At 41.3% G+C, this 15,802-nt stretch overlaps 1 protein-coding gene across 2 annotated transcripts in view; it reads left to right on the top strand.

Annotated features, from left to right (window-relative positions):
* Window positions 1-15,802, top strand: part of Bmpr1a (bone morphogenetic protein receptor type 1A) — a 105,720-nt gene that overhangs the window by 48,917 nt on the left and 41,001 nt on the right. The window contains exon 2 of one of the 2 annotated variants that reach the window (XM_052190180.1): window positions 7,849-7,962. The gene's annotated coding sequence lies outside the window, so the exon portion shown is untranslated. Of the gene's footprint in view, window positions 1-7,845; window positions 7,963-15,802 lie in introns of both variants that reach the window. The other variant, XM_052190181.1, reaches the window with a different exon arrangement.

Here is a 15,802-nt window from a genome sequence, read left to right as displayed (position 1 = left end):
TATAAATAAGTATACTGTAGCTGTCTTCAGACACACCAGAAGAGGGCATCAGATCTCATTACGGATGGTTGTGAGCCACCATGTGGTTGCTGGGATTTGAACTAAGGACCTTCTGAAGAGCAGCCAGTGTTCTTAACTGCTGAGCCATCTCTCCAGCCCAGGAAAATTTTTTCTTAAGATATACATTTGAAACCCAGAGGAATCCCATCTTCTAGAATAGGCAGTAAGCGGGAACCCTGGGCAGATGTCCTTATCTGGATGGAGGCCATTTGGTTCATGAGAGGTAGATCTGAGTAGGTTTCCTGTAGCTTATAAGTTTACAAAAGAGACAACAACCTGAGCAGTCCTCAAGATGAGCCCTTTGTGGAGTAAAAGGAACAAGGCCATAAAGTTGAAAAAGTTGGATCTTATAGTGGAATATTTTATTAGAGTTAGGCAATTTTATGGGAACTCAGATGTTAGCACAGTGGCATAGCAAGAAGAGGAAATACGAAGTATTTAATTAATGGAAACCGAGTTTAGGTAAGGAGATAACAGATTACATCTGTGAAAGTTTTTCTAGCTGTCTGTGTAGTCAGAAGTCTGAGAAATAAAAATCTAACAGTTATATTATTTAAAGAATGACAGAGTCCACTAGACAACAGTTCCCATGGTCTCTGTGGCAACTTGGGTGATCAGTTTGACTTTCAAGTGCAGAAGACGCAGGGCTTTTTCCTCTGTGGAATGGGCATGCATGACATGAAATGTCATAAATCATTTGACTCAGGGTATCTGTTTTTGTCCACTGCATTTTCCAGTGATTATCATATCATAATTCAGGCAGTATCTTCTAGCTGTGTCCACATCTTCTGAGAACTCGTGGGAGAAACTGTTTAAGGCACTGGGAATTCTGTCATAACAAACTTCGGACAGGATTGAGTGCTATATAGATTGCAATCTATTATAATAGATTCTATTATAACGGAATAGAATTTAATAGCAGTAGTAAAAATCTATCAAGACAGGATAGGAAAGAGAATCTAAGGTAACTTTTACAGGTTATGTAAATAGAGGAAAGTATATTTTTATATTAGCAAAGAAACATTTGGCAAGGACTAGAATAAGAAAGCTGGCAAGCAATGGCATAAGAACGTGGTGACAGAAAATGAGTTTGTCCAGGCAGGTTCAGGCCTGTGACACAAACTGAACATGTAGGCCGTGAGAACAGGCCAGGGGTGTGGGAGGGTGGATAGGTAAGTATTCGGGCCTTTTTTCATTTACCTTAAAATATACATGTTCAAAGACAATATAGCGCCCATTGGGTGATGGGGATGTTACTGAACTATTCATACTGGCATCCCGAGAACTGCTTAGCAGCGGGTCTGTGTAGGGCCAAGCTAGAAATGCAGCGGGTCCGTGTAGGGCCAAGCTAGACATTCAGGCCGTCACGTGAATAACTAGAAGCTATGGCAGCGATTTCCCAGAAATTGCCAGAAAACAATTTAACCTGGTACCAGGAATTTTTGGCCGGCTACAAGAGCTTGAGGGATTTATGAACTGCTTTCGAGAAGGGAAGTCACCGAAGGGTCTATGTCCTAACTCATAGGTCAGCCAGGAGGCCGGTCATAAGGACTGGGGCATAGAAATGCCAACCCCTTAGCCCAAGAGACTGGCCAGGTGCTATCTGGGCATTTAGGTTCTCTCCCGCTGACTGGAGAAACTACCAATTAATATGCCTGTGTGTGTTTGTAAGCTTCCGCAGTCTGGTAGCAGAAAATGTGAAACTGAGTGTTTGGTTTGGACCCATCTGACTACTTAACCCACATGACAGAGGCTGGGTGGCAGCAGTTTCCATGGTAGAGGTCTGAGTCCCACAGTGGCCAGTGGGGTCTTCTATTAATTAGTGCTACCTGAAGAGAAAGAACCCTGGAGGGAGGTAGAGTCTGTAGGCCTTTGTAAGTTAGGAGCTGTGACAGGTTATGGGAAGAGAAGACAGTTAGTTATAGGTGACCAGGCTGGGGCATTATGGAGAGCCTGGTGGATGGAGCCTCTGAAAGGGCTTGGTAGCAGGTTTGAGAAGAGGGTCATGGGTGGGGCCTAACACTGCTTCATATAAGGGGTGAGAAAGGAGGGAAACGGAAGAAACCCAGGGACGTAAAAAGCTAGTCATGATAAAAATCTCTTCCTTTGTAAAAGGAACAGTTAGAGACTGACTCAGATTCTTTCTATCTAAGGTAATAGCCTTGTGGGTTGGGCTATTGTTAGTCCCAAATAGGTGACCTAAGAAGCGGACAGTTGGATTTTAGAAGGCAAGACCCTATAGCCTTGATTGGAAAGGAAATTTAGAAGAACAGAGGTGTCAGCTTGGCTAATCTCTAGAGGGGCTACATAAAGTACAATCTTAGATTTAGGGAGAGTAAGTCAGAAGACAGGGCCTGGCCAAATGGGTGTGGGCTGTCTCGGAATCCCTGAGGTAGAACAGTCCAGGTAAGTTGGGTAGAAAAGTGGGTGTCAGGATCTGTCCAGGTAAAGGCAAATATGGTCTGTGACTGGGCGTCAAGAGGGACAGAGAAAAATTCATCCTTGAGATATAGGATTGAAAAATGAGAAGTCCCCAAAGGGATAGTGGAAAGAAGTGTATAAGGGTTATCTACGACAGGATGGAGGGGGACCACTGCAGAATAAATGTGTGAGATCTTGAACCAGCCTATAAGTTCTGTTAGGTTTCTTAACTGCTAGTATAGGGGTGTTAAAGGGGGAAGAGATGTGGCGGAGGAGATTTTTCCTTAAGAGGTCATAAATGATAGGCTTAAGTTCCCTGAGGCTCTGGAGGGGGGGAGCGAGAGGGAGGGAGAGGAGAGAGAAAGGAGAGAGAGTGTGTGAATATGAGTGTTGAGCTTGGGTGGTGTACCTGGTAGGGTCCAGCAGTAACTGGATGACAACAGGAGAATGATGTTTAGCAGCAGAGGGGTTCTGGATGTCCCAAACTAGGTGGTCCACCTGAGAAGCTGGTAAAGGAAGTAACATGTTAGCGTTAGCAGGGTGACTGACTAGAAGGAGCGGAGCAACTGCTGGGAGCCTGGGTTTAGGCACTGGGAGGAACAAAGGAAACAGAGACTGCCAACTTAGCTACAAGATCCCTTCCCAATAAGGAGGGGGACAGGAAACGTGGGCACTACCAAAAAGGAATGGGTGAGGGGTACACATCTAAAAATGCAACTAAGTGGTGGGGTCTGATGCGGAAGATAAGATTGTCCTCCTACCCCCAAAACTCCATCAGGACTAAGTAAGTGGCCCCAGTGTCCAAGAAGAAGAAGGGCTGCCCACATACCATGAGAGCAACCTGGGACTCCCTGCTGGTGATTGGCATGGTTGGGCCAGGGAGCTCTGACCCCTTCAATCATACATAGCCAAGCCTGGGAGGTCAGCTGGAGGGGTTACCTGGAAGTGGTGTCCCTCTGGTCTGTGTGGCTCGAGGACAATCGACAGCCCAATGTCCCTCCTGATGGCACCTAGGACGTGGTTCTCTTGACTTGTTAGGGATAGGGCAAGCCCTTGCCCAGTGACCTTGCTGACCATATCTCTAGTAGGGGTCTATATATAGCTGGTCTATATATAGCTGGTGGTCTCTGAGCCTTAGAAGGCCAGAGGTCTGGGGTAGAAGCTGGGGCTGGAGCTGGTCAGACAGCCTTTGCCAGCATGTGGTATTTTTGCTTTCGGGCTTTCTCATCTCCTTAAAGGAGATGACAAACCTTGAAGGCCAGCGCCAAGACTTCTGCTTGTGGAGTTAGGGAACCCTTCTCCAAACGCCTAAGTTTAGCTTTTATGTCAGGGTAGCTCTGGGAAAAAAAGTAGGTCATCAGAAGTTGCTTACCTTCTGGGTTTTCAGGGTCCAAAGATAAAGGGGTACTAATATATGTTCTATGGGGCTATGGTGAGGTGTGGGGGAAGGGGGTGCCTCAGCGGGCTCATGCCAAGGTCTCCCTTCCCCGAGGGACCAGCCACACGACACTATAGTATAAAAGACAGTTTATTCAGGGCATGGGGGGTGGTTAAGAAGGTAGTAGAGGCAGAGAGGAGAGAAAGAAGTAGAGGCGGACCATGACCAAGTGGGTGGGGGGATAGGGAGAGAGGGGGAGGGAGCAAGAGGGCAAGAGGCTAGAGAGGCAACAGTAAGAGAGTGAGGAGGGGCAAACAGCCCCTTTATAGTCCCCTGAGGTTCTGGAGAGAGAGAGGGTCTAGCTGGCTGCTGCCAGGTGACTGAGGGGGGAGGGGGCTGGAGTCCAGACAGAATACCAACACATAGCACAATTGTTATTGACCCTAAGTGTTACTTAATAATTCTTGTATTAAGGTTTGTTTTATATGGTACAGCATAAATCCATCTGAGCAGAAACTTGAAATTACTTTAAGTTTCTTTGTCTTAACATGTTTGAAAATTTTAGCCCAAAATCTTTAGTGAAAAAAATTACATTTATTTGGTGTTTGTCTTGTTGCTACATTTCAGTTCATTTTTGTATGTTTTTGTTTGTGTGTATGGTATGTGCCACAGTACAAGTGTGGAGGTCAGAAGAAAACTTGTAGGAGTTGGTCTTCTTTTTCTTTTTTTGTTTTTTGTTTTTTTTTGTTTGGTTTTTTTTTGGTTTTTTGGATTTTTTTTTGTTTGTTTGTTTTTTTTGGTTTCTTTTGGTTTTTTTTGTTTTTTTTTGTTTTTTTTTTTTTCCCCGAGACATGGTTTCTCTGTGTAGCTCTGGCTGTCCTGGAACTCACACTGTAGACTAGGCTGCCTTCGAACTCAGAAATCTGCGTGCCTCTGCTTCCCAGAGTGCTGGGATTACAGGTGTGCGCCACCACCGCCTGGCCAGTCTTCTTTTTCTGATCTGTGGGTTCTAGGGATTGAACTCAGGCTTCTAAGCTTGGAAGCAGGCACAGTTACTTGCTGAGCCATTTTACCAATCCCAGTGCTTGATTTTTTTTTTTTTAATGAAATTATTTTTCTCTTATTTTCCTATAAGAGTACTACAGGAGACTAGATAATTTGGATTTTTGAATTATGGTATATTTGAACATTGGTGGTATTTCTCTTTTTTAAAAATTAATTTTAAATTTAGCCTAAATTTAAAGGTTAAACTTGAACACGTGAACATTCCCAAGTAAGGATGTGTGGACAGAGAGGTATTTTGTGGGACACACAATAGCTTCCAGGATGAGATGTTTTCTGTTTTGTTTGTGTGGTTTTTATTGGGGAGGGGTTCATTAGGGTAGATATGAGGGGATGGAGAGATATGTGATGTGAAACTCTTAGTCAATGAAAGTTATAAAAAAGAAAAAAGAAAAAAAAAGAAAGCCAAAAACTTGTGAACACACATTTACAGTGCTAACAGTGACTAGTAAGTTAAGCTATTTGGACCATTGTGCTTATATAAATCCTGTATCTATGGTTATATGTATTTATAGAGGTCCTTTTCCTGCAATTTTTTGGATTTCTAGTATGTAAAAAATGATCTGTAGACCTGTACTGTGAAGCAAATCATTTTTTAAAAAAAGATTTACTTAAAAAATAAAACAAAAAAATAAAAAAATAAAAAGATTTACTTATTAATATAAGTACACTGTAGCTATCTTTAGACACACCAGAAGAGGGCGTCAGATCTCATTACAGATGGTTGTGAGCCACCATGTGGTTGCTCGCATTTGAACTCAGGACCTCTGGAAGAGCAGTCAGTGCTCTTAACTGCTAAGCCATCTCTCCAGCCCAGAAGTAAATCTTTTTATTTCATTGTCTTTTGTTTACTTCTGAGGTACAGAAAGATTTTCTCAGTAGGCTTTAAGATTAGGTTTGTTGCCTGGCGGTGGTGGTGCACGCCTGTAACCCCAGCACTCTGAGAGGTAGAGGCAGGGGGATTTCTGAGTTCAAGGCCAGTCTAGTCTACAGAGTGAGTTCCAGGACAGCCAGAGCTATACAAAGAAGCCCTGTCTCGAAAAAAACAAATCCAAAAAAACCACCACCAATAACAACAAAAAGATAAGGTTTGTTTGTATGTGTGTGTTTTTTAAAGATTTATTTTAATTTTAATGAGTGTTTTGCCTGCATGTATGACTGTGCATCGTGAGAATTCTTGGTACCCAAGGTCAGAAGGAGAGGTCAAATCCCTTGGAACTGGAGTTACAGATGGTTGTGAACCACCATGTGGGTGCTAGGAACTGAACCCAGGTTCTGGAAGAGAAGTCAGCCATCTCTCCAACGCTCAAGATTAACTTTTTAAATTTTTGTTTCTGAAATTATTTTTCTGTTATTTTCCTATAAGAGTAAAACAGGAGACTAGATAATTTGGATTTCTGAATTATGGTATATTTGGACATTGGTGTTTCTCTTTTTTAAAAATTAATTTTAAATTTAACCTAAAGCTCAAACCGTTTTTAGCTATGGAAACAATGTTTTAATAATTAGAGTTATGATAAGCAATGGTTTGCATGTTATTCATCATTTGATCCATTTCAATTATCTGGTAAAATGTTTAAATAAAGGTACATCAGTGGCCTATTTTTACTTTTATGCAAATTTATCACAGGGATTATCTCACTTCTGTTCAGAGTGGACTCATAGTCCTGCCAACCCCCTAAATGACTTTAGAATAAACTTTGTACCATTTCTAAATTATTATATTCGTGTGTGTGTGTGTGTGTGTGTGTGTGTGTCTGTGTGTGTATTATAAAGATTTTGGATTAAAAAATAAAAACACTAATCCTTCAAATCTATTTTCACCCTCCTTCATTTCTTAGTGACATTCTAAGAGTAGATCTGAAAACTGCTGGGACTAGATATGTTGTGAGTAACAATAGCATTGAGAAGACCCAGGAAAGCTCACTCCTACATGCAGACAGTGTTACTAATGGCTGTCAGGGTTGTGTTGTTTCTTGGACAATGAAAGATTTAGCTGTGGCAGCCTGTCTGCTGAGTGGACTCTTTAAAGAAGACTGCTGTCTGCTATGCTGGATTGGTCTTGAGTTGCCCCCGGGTGATGTAAATTTAGTTACTATTGCCAAGACTGTCAGACCTCAGACACCTATGCACCACCATCGCCTGGCTTCTCTGAAGTTTTAATTAAAAAAAAATTTTTTTTCAGTGAAATTGTTTTAAATTTTCAGGCTAGGTAGGAGGATTATGATGAGTTCCAGGATAGCCCTGGAGTCCATAGTGAGACCTGTGTCAACAAGGAGGAAAACAAGCTCTATGTAAACATGTATATTTTTAAATAAATTAAAAATAGTTGAGCAGGGCGGTGGTGACGCATGCCTGTAATCTCAGCACTCTGGGAGGCAGAGGCAGGTGGATTTCTGAGTTTGAGGCCAGCCTGGTCTACAGAGTGAGTTCCAGGACAGCCAGGGTTATGTGGAGAAACCCTGTCTCGGGGAAAAAAATCCAAAAAAAAAAAAAAATGTTAATGTTTGCCACCTTGCATTTTTGTGAATGTCTCTTGAAGCAATAGGGTCATTAAGGACAGTGTTAGTGTCTGTGGACTCCCTCCATATTAAACAAATAAAAATGTTTAGGCAGTTTCACGAGACAGGGCCAAGTGAGATTGCAAGAAAATTGTACATTTTTTAGTTGCTTTTTTAGTTGTTTGTTTTTAATTGCTGTTGTTCATTAAAACCTAAGCTTAACATAGACATTTGTAACTAATTACCTAGAAGATTGCACAATATTGTTTCCCAAAGAACTATATTTTTTTTGGTCAGTAGCCATTCATTGACTTTACTTTGAAAATGAATAATTGTACCTATGAAAAACTTTTAGTGCTCTTTTATACATTTTATTCTGACAATAAAAGCTTTTTCTTAAATAAGTCTTTTTTTTTCTTAAAGCAGATTTATGAAAATATGCATCGCTTTGATACTGTCTTGGAATTCATGAGATGGAAGCATAGGTCAAAGCTGTTTGGAGAACTTGGAACTACAGTTTTATCTGGCCACATCTCTGAGGTAAGGAAAAGATTTAAGAAAATCAAGTCATAGGAAATGCTTTCTTTATCACTGAGGATATTCTGTGTGTACTGTGCACTGTGTGTACTGTGTGTATTATGTCCTCTGCACCTTCACTTGTGGTCCTTTAGTGTCCTTATAACACCAGAGCTCAAACTGTTCAGCTTCTTCAATCACCTTCCTTATGAAATAATAATTTTAATATATTTTCATTTTATAAATAGATGTTCACCTATTTAAGAACTGCCTTGAGATCCAGTTTTATCTGTGTTAGCTTCCTGTGGTGTCATGGGGTATCTGAGGTAATTAACTTATAAAAAGGAAAGATATATTTTGGCTTAGAGTTCTGGGTTCAAGTGGCCCTATTGCTTTGAACCTCTAGCAATGCAGCCCATCAGGGCAAGAGTCCATGGCACAGCAGATCCCTAACCTCCCAAGCACCCAGTGTCAGAGAGGGAGCAGAAGCATACCCTCATGGGCTTGATGGCTTCCGAGACATTGCACTATCTCCCAGTTGTGCTACCCTGCAACCCAGGTCTTACTCCTGAACCGTCAGGGGATACTCAGCTAAACCACAGTAGTTATTAGTCTTTTGATGTTCTTCAGTGATAACCTTGTCCTTCATTTGAATGACTTTATAGTTGTAACTGTTAATAAGGTAATTTCTAATCTAGGTGACTCAGAAATCATTTCTTTCATTTTAAAGAGATTACACAAGAGACAAAACTGTAAGCGACATATATAAAAGTCTTTCATGACCACCAACTCCGTTGTTCTTCTCCCTAACTTCCCTTCCACCTGTCTTACTGGCCTGTCTTTTATAGTCAAGTTATTGGTATGCTTATGTATTCCCTACCATCTTGAGTTAGTTTTACTATCTACCTGTATGTGTGCCCACAGAGACAGAAGATAGTGTTGCATTCCCTGGAACATGAATTACAAGTGATTGTGAGCCACCTAGTGAGTGTACTGGGAACTAAACTCAGGTCCTCTGGGAGAACAGCAAGCTCTCATAACCACTGAGCCATCCCTTCAGTCTAACTTCTTGATTGTCAAATTTATTCTTATAAAAGTATACATAATGAGAATACCTGCTTAAAAAGCACGAGGATAAAGTGAAGGATGTAGAATGATTCTTTTATTAAACTGATTTATTTATTTATTTGTGTGGCGACTGATGCCCACCGTGGTGCATATGTGGAGGTCAGAGGACATCTTGGGCCAGACAGTTTTCTCCTTCCACCATGTTTGTTCTAGGGATTGTCCTCAGGTTGTCAGGCTTGACAGGTGCCTTTATCTACCAAGCAATATCACTGACCCAGTAGAGCTCTCTAAAGGGGGCTTTCCTGTGGTACCAGGAGCAGTGCTAGGCACTGAATCCAGGCCTTTGTGCATGCTAAGCAATTACTATACCACTGGGCTACATTCCTACCAGCTGGTACTCTTAAATGTTGACACTAATATTGATTTTAATATTACTAATTATAATTATTGCTAGAATCCTTTTTTTAAAAGTATAGAATAGAGTTTATTAAGGGCATGGGGAAGGGAGTTAGGAGAGTAGTAGAGGCAGAGAAAGGCAGAGAGAGTACAGTAGTAGAGGCTGGCCATGAGCACGTGGGTGGGGGAAGGAATGGAAAGGGGTGAGGGGACAGTGGGAGCAAGAAGAGAAGAGCAAGAGAGGAACAAGAAGGCTCTTTATTCTTAATTTTACTTACTTGTGACATTTTTACATGGTACAACTTCATGTGTGGGTCTATGTATCATGTCTTTTCAAAGCACTAACCTTTGATTTTATAGATAACCTCCACTTTTCTAATTATATGTTTAATAAATTTTAATATGCTGACTTCCTTTGATAACCATCCTTGTTTTCTCATATATTTTCATGTAATGTGCGCGCGCGCGTGCGTGTGTGTGTGTGTGTGTGTGTGTGTGTGTGTGTGTGTACATGTACTTTAACATCTTTGTTAGTCATTCACTGCTGTGCCCATGTGTCTCACAAAAAGGGATGAGGGTTTATTTATAGTTATGGTTCCAGAGATTTCAGTCCATAGTCCTTGGCCATGATGAGGTAGACCTGATGGTGTGGGATTGTGCAGGGGAAGAGATTCTTCGTGATGGATGGGACAGAGAGTGAAGAAGGGTCTGGGGCCTAAATATAACCCTCACTCCACCTTCACATCTAGACCCTCCTCCCATTGTACCTGTGCCTGTGGTACATGAGCCTGTGGTGAACACTTCAAATTCAAACTGTAACTTCTGTTAGCCCTAGGATCTTGAAATAATAAGTAGACATGTTTTGTCCATTCATTTGGCCTGATTTAGAGCTTATCTGTGGGCTGTTTTGTTTTGTTTTGTTTTTGACAGGCTCTCAACTATAAAGCCCTGGCTAGCCTGTTACTTGCAGTGACCTTCCTGCCTCAGTGTCCTGAGTATGTGCCACCAACACCTGGCTTTTTATTTGTTCTTAAAAGTTTACAGTTGAGTATAGCAGTACATATTTGTGATCCCAGGGATTGGGAGATAGGCGGGAGGTTCAAGAGTTCAAGGCCAGCCTCAACTGTAGCCAGTTTTTTGTTATTTTTGTTATTTGGGTTTTTTTGTTTTGTTTTGTTTTGTTTTGTTTTGTTTTTGTTTCTCTATGTAGCCCCAGCTGTCCTGGAACTCATTCTGTAGACCAGGCTGGCCTCACTCAGAAATCCACCTGCCTCTGCTTCCCAAGTGCTGGGATTCTCTGCTTCCCAAGTGCTGGGATTAAAGGCATGTGCCACCACTGCCCAGCTCAACTGTAGCCAGTTTTAAGGTGAACCTAGAATATATGAGAGTCTCATTATTATTTTTTTAAGGGTTCATCTGTCTGTGGCTCTTGATTTCCCCGTCTCTAGCACCAGTGTCTCTGGTTGCACATCTAGAGGTTGCTGTGTCCTCTCAACCTACCTTCATAGTGGTTCCCTCTATTCTTTGTTTCCATCTTCTGTCAACCTGCTCCGTTTTGTTTTTTAATGTGTTACAATTACACTTCAGATTCTCTCCTTCACCCCTGCCTGCCCCCTTTATCTTCACAGTACTTCGGTAATGGTCTTTGTAAACTTTGACAAACTTGCTCAAAAGACTAGAGTGATTTCTTACTGTCTGTTGAGTAAAGTTCAGGCTTCTTTAGCATGTGAGAAACTTCATGAATTAATTCCTACCTATTCTTTTTTTTTTTTTTCCCTCTCGAGACAGGGTTTCTCTGTGTAGCCCTGCTGTCCTGGAACGCACTCTGTAGACCAGGCTGGCCTCGAACTCAGAAATCCGCCTGCCTCTGCCTCCCAAGTGCTGGGATTAAAGGTGTGCGCCACCACTGCCCGGCTAATTCCTACCTATTCTTATTTCTTACCCCCTTGTATGCAAGAAAATCATAGTTGGTACTATGTTGGTTTTTAGTTTGATGGGTCTTACCCTATTTGTTATGCTTTTGTTTCTGATTCATAGTTTGTAATTCTGCCTATTCTGTCTTTTTATTCAAGCATTATATTATTCCATTATCTGTCATCAGTGTTTTAAAGACGTCTCTCATACTAGCTCCTAGTCTTCATTTTATTTCATGTTTTGGGCTTTGAAGTCCAGCTCCTGTGCGTTGTTGCTAAGTGTTAGAATTTTGATGACCTACTAGCAATTTCTGTTCCTTGTATCCACTTTCACACCTACTTGTCAAAGTTGCCATTAAATCAAACAGTAATAGTAGTTTTTAGACACCTCTATCCAATATAATTATCATTAGCCATATTTTCTAGTTGTTACTGTACAGTTTTGTAGCCATATATTCTTGGTGGATTTCTTTTTGAACAGCTTATGGACATTTTCGTGAAAGTTATTTTGAAGCCAGATGTTGTGGCACACTTTAATCCCAGCACTCTGGAGGCAGAGGCAGGCAGGTATCTGTGATTTCAAAGCCAGTCTGATCTGTATACTGAGATCCAGGCCATTCAGGTCCACATAATAAGACTGTCTCAAAACTACCACCAAGAAAGAGAGGAAGGAAGACATAGAACACGTCTGCATCAAACAGAAATCCATATTCAGTAGGTCTGCGGCACAGTAGGAGAGGCTGCGCTTCTGAGATGGTCGCACTTGTTACTCAGCTTTGCAGAGCAGGTGGCTAGTACAGAATTTACTTACACCCATTGTAGCCTTTCTAACCTCTAACATGGTTCCTTTCATTTAGATCATAGCTTTCCTTTTGAAGGCTGTAATTTTTAAAATATGTACCTGTGTAGTGACAGTTTTAGAATTTTGGTTTCTTTGAAAAACACAGAAATATAGGAATGTGTTTTCATTTTAATCCCAGGCGTGGAATGGGGCTGCTTCAGATTGTCCACAGCAGCTGACTACGATTTGCCTTGTGCTCTAGCAGGGATATGATTTTTGCCAGCTGTAGATAGTTTCTGTTATTATGTGACATTTGGAATTTTGGGGACTTTTCAGAGGGTATATAATCCCAAAGACTTACAGGAGCAGAACATAAGTGTAGCAAGTTAGTCATAAAGACCTCTAGCAACAAAGGTGTACATTCCAAGTGGTTAGAACAAGGTAGTCTTAATGGCAGGTTGTCATAACAGCTTTTGAAACAAAGGTAGAGTTGCAAGATGGTTATAAACAAGTTTTTGAAACAAAGACATGGTTACTATTCTCTGGATCAGTTAGTATAGAATCATTTGTAGTAAGGTTACAGGTGGGGCATAGCCCAGTCCTTGAGTAAAAGAAGTTTGTACCAAAGGAGTGGGGTGTGTGTGTGTGTGTGTGTGTGTGTGTGTTTTCATAGTTATTGAACTATGTTATTTAATTTTGTATAAGTCTGTGGTACGGTTAAAAACCAGGCCATTATTTACTGTGAACAGTATTGTTAGGGGATGTTATATTTATATGTGCTTATGGTTTCTTAAGACCTTTTATTTATATCTGAAAGTGAAGGAGATATCATGAAAATAGTGAGAATTAATTCTCACTGAATCTTGACACAAAGCAGAGCTTTGTTTGTCTGGAAATGAACCAGAGGGAAGTGGCATGATTTTTGTGTCATTTGGTTTTGTTGTAATTTAAAAAATAGGATCAGGGCTGGAGAGAATACTCAGCAGTTAGGAGCATTGACTGCTCTTTCAAAGGTGCTGAGTTCAATTCCCAGTAACTACATGGTGGCTCATAACCATCTGTAATGGGATCTGATGCCCTCTTCTGGTGTGCCTAAAGACAACTATAGTGTTCTCATATACATAAAATAAATAAATCGTTTTTTAAAAAAAAACAATCATTTTTCTCCTGGTCACTTGGGTGAAAAGTCTGGTTTATATCTAAAATAATGATAATTGGCATAACATTTAAATTTCCTCTGCCCTATTCAGTCATTTCCTTAGTGGATATATACTTGCTACCAGCTATATTCCAAACAAGGTTCCAGGTGCCTGTCATAGGTGTGGCATGAATACAGCAGATGCTTTTGCCCTCTGGAGCAGTAGACAAGCAGTAAATAGCACAAAGAACAGGGTCGGGCATGGTGCTGTACAGACACTGTATCACAGTGTCAGAGTTGAGGCAAGAAGATCACAAGTTCAAGGACTGCCTAGACTACATAAGACCCTGTCTAGAAAAATAAAGACAGAAAGTGAAAACAGTAAATGAAGCTGGGTGTTGTGGTTAAAGTGTGTGCCTTAGTACTTGGAAGAATGAGGCAGATGGCTCACTGTGAGTTTGAAACCAGCCTGGCCTTCTTAAGTGAGTTCTAAGCCAGCTTGGATTATAGATTAATATCATATCTTAAAATAAAAACAAGAGGATGGAATATCAAAGTATGCCAAGTGCTAAAGAACAAAAGCCTGGCTGGGAGATAACAAGAAAGCTTTCAGTAGCAATGCCATTGCGTGTGACCAGGATGGGGTGGGATCACTGAGTAAGACAAGTGTTTGTTGCTGTTTTGTTTTGTTTTTCAGTTAGACTATGTAGCAATACATCTTTTCTGATACCCTGGGGAAAGGATACAGGTGGCAGCCCTGTAGGTGTGCCAGTTCTAGAGCAAAGGCTTTGTTGTGTCTTGTTTAAGAAAGGGCCATGGGTCGGTGCAGCTGGAGTAGAGGAAGACTGCGTCGGGTGGACTTAAGCTTGTACTCTGAGGGAACTAGGCTACCACTGGAGGTCAAACAGAGGTGCGGTTTGCCTGCATCATAATTAGGATTGCTCTGCCTGGGTGGTGAATATGTGGTGGATAAAGGTATTTGTAGACCATTTAGGAAACTGTTCAAATAATCCAAGTAAAGGTGTCTTAAATTAGAGAACAGTAGAGTTAGTGAGAAGTGTGTAGACTCAGGATATAAACTGAAGGTAACTGTAAAAACAGTTGATTTGATGGCAGGAGAATGAGGTTCTACTGCTGTGAAGAGACACCATGACCACAGCAGCTCTTATAAAAGAAAACATTTAATTGGCGCTGGTTTACAGTTTTCAGAGGCATAGTCTATTATCATTGTGGCAGGAAGCATGGCAGGATGCAGGCAGACAGGAGTTGAGAGTTCTACATTTGGGTCCATAGGCAGGAAGGATAAGGAAGATGCCGCAGGCCCCTCACGCTCCCTCAGTGATACATTTCCTCCAACAAAGTCACATCTAATCCAACAAGGCCGCACCTGCTGATAGTGTCACTCCGTGTGGACCAAGCATTCAGACACCTGAGTTTATGGTGGCCAAACCACCTCAGGGAGAGTACAACTGCATGACTAGCATTAAGTCTGAAGAAATAGAAGGGTGGGGAAGACCACAGGTCTAGTGCATTTAAGAAAGGAAATATCAAGAGTAGTAAATTACATAACTGTTGAATATTAAATCACTTGGCATACTATTTGAGTCATCTTAAGAATCATTTTCTCTTTGGCTTAATTCTTATAATAAGATGAATGCCTGTTATATTCATTTTCCTACAAATGGTATAACTACTTCTTTTGCCAGATTGGAGTTGGTTTTTTGTTTTGTTTTGGTTTTTTGGTATGTGTTTTATGAACTTTTTTTACTAATTTCTTTTAAAGGGGTGCATGTGTCCATCCATCTGTACATATATCACACTCACATGCGTATGTTGAGGTGTCTATGAATGCCAGAGGAGAGTCTTTGGTCCCCTGGAAGTGGAGTTAGAGGTAGTTGTGAACTACACGGTCTGTGTGATAGGGTCTGAAGGGGGAAAGAACAGCAACCTCTCTCAATCATTCATTGTATATTAACTAACCTAGCGTGCTCAAGTTGCCTTTCTTAATTCTCATCGCATGGGGACTGTTTTTGATTGTCACAGAAAAACCTTCAGTGACTGTAATTTGCTGTCTCCCTCCCCCCACCCCGCCCCCAAGGCATGTTTTTAAAACTCTGTGTAGCCCTGGCTGTCCTGGAACTTACTCTGTAGACCAGGCTAGCCTCAAGCTCACTGAGATCTGTCTGCCTTTGCCTCCACCTCCACCTCCAGAGTCCTGTAATCAAGATCACTGCTAGCTGTAAAAAGTGTGTAGCTGAGGCTGACCTGGAACTTGTGATCCTCTTGCCTCTGCCTCCTTCAGCAAATCTTACTGGCATATGCAACCACTGTGGCAGTTTACTGCCTCTTCACCTAAAAGTTCCTAAGTAATTGAGGCTTCAAACACGATTGCTTGAGCATTCAGTGTTTCTGAGGACCGTTGGTCTTCAGTCCCGGAATAGCTTCCAGCAGCTTTGGAGATGATTACTTCCTCTTCATGTTCAAACTGAAAGATTCTCTTTACAATGCTAAAAACCAGGTTTGTGTTATTACAGATACACTCACAGCTCTTGAAGCAAAATCTTTTCT

Source organism: Apodemus sylvaticus, chromosome 8, assembly GCF_947179515.1.
Source record: "Apodemus sylvaticus chromosome 8, mApoSyl1.1, whole genome shotgun sequence".
Classification (NCBI taxonomy): domain Eukaryota; kingdom Metazoa; phylum Chordata; class Mammalia; order Rodentia; family Muridae; genus Apodemus; species Apodemus sylvaticus.
Note: the sequence above shows the minus strand (reverse complement) of the source record. Positions and strands in the feature narration are given on the sequence as shown.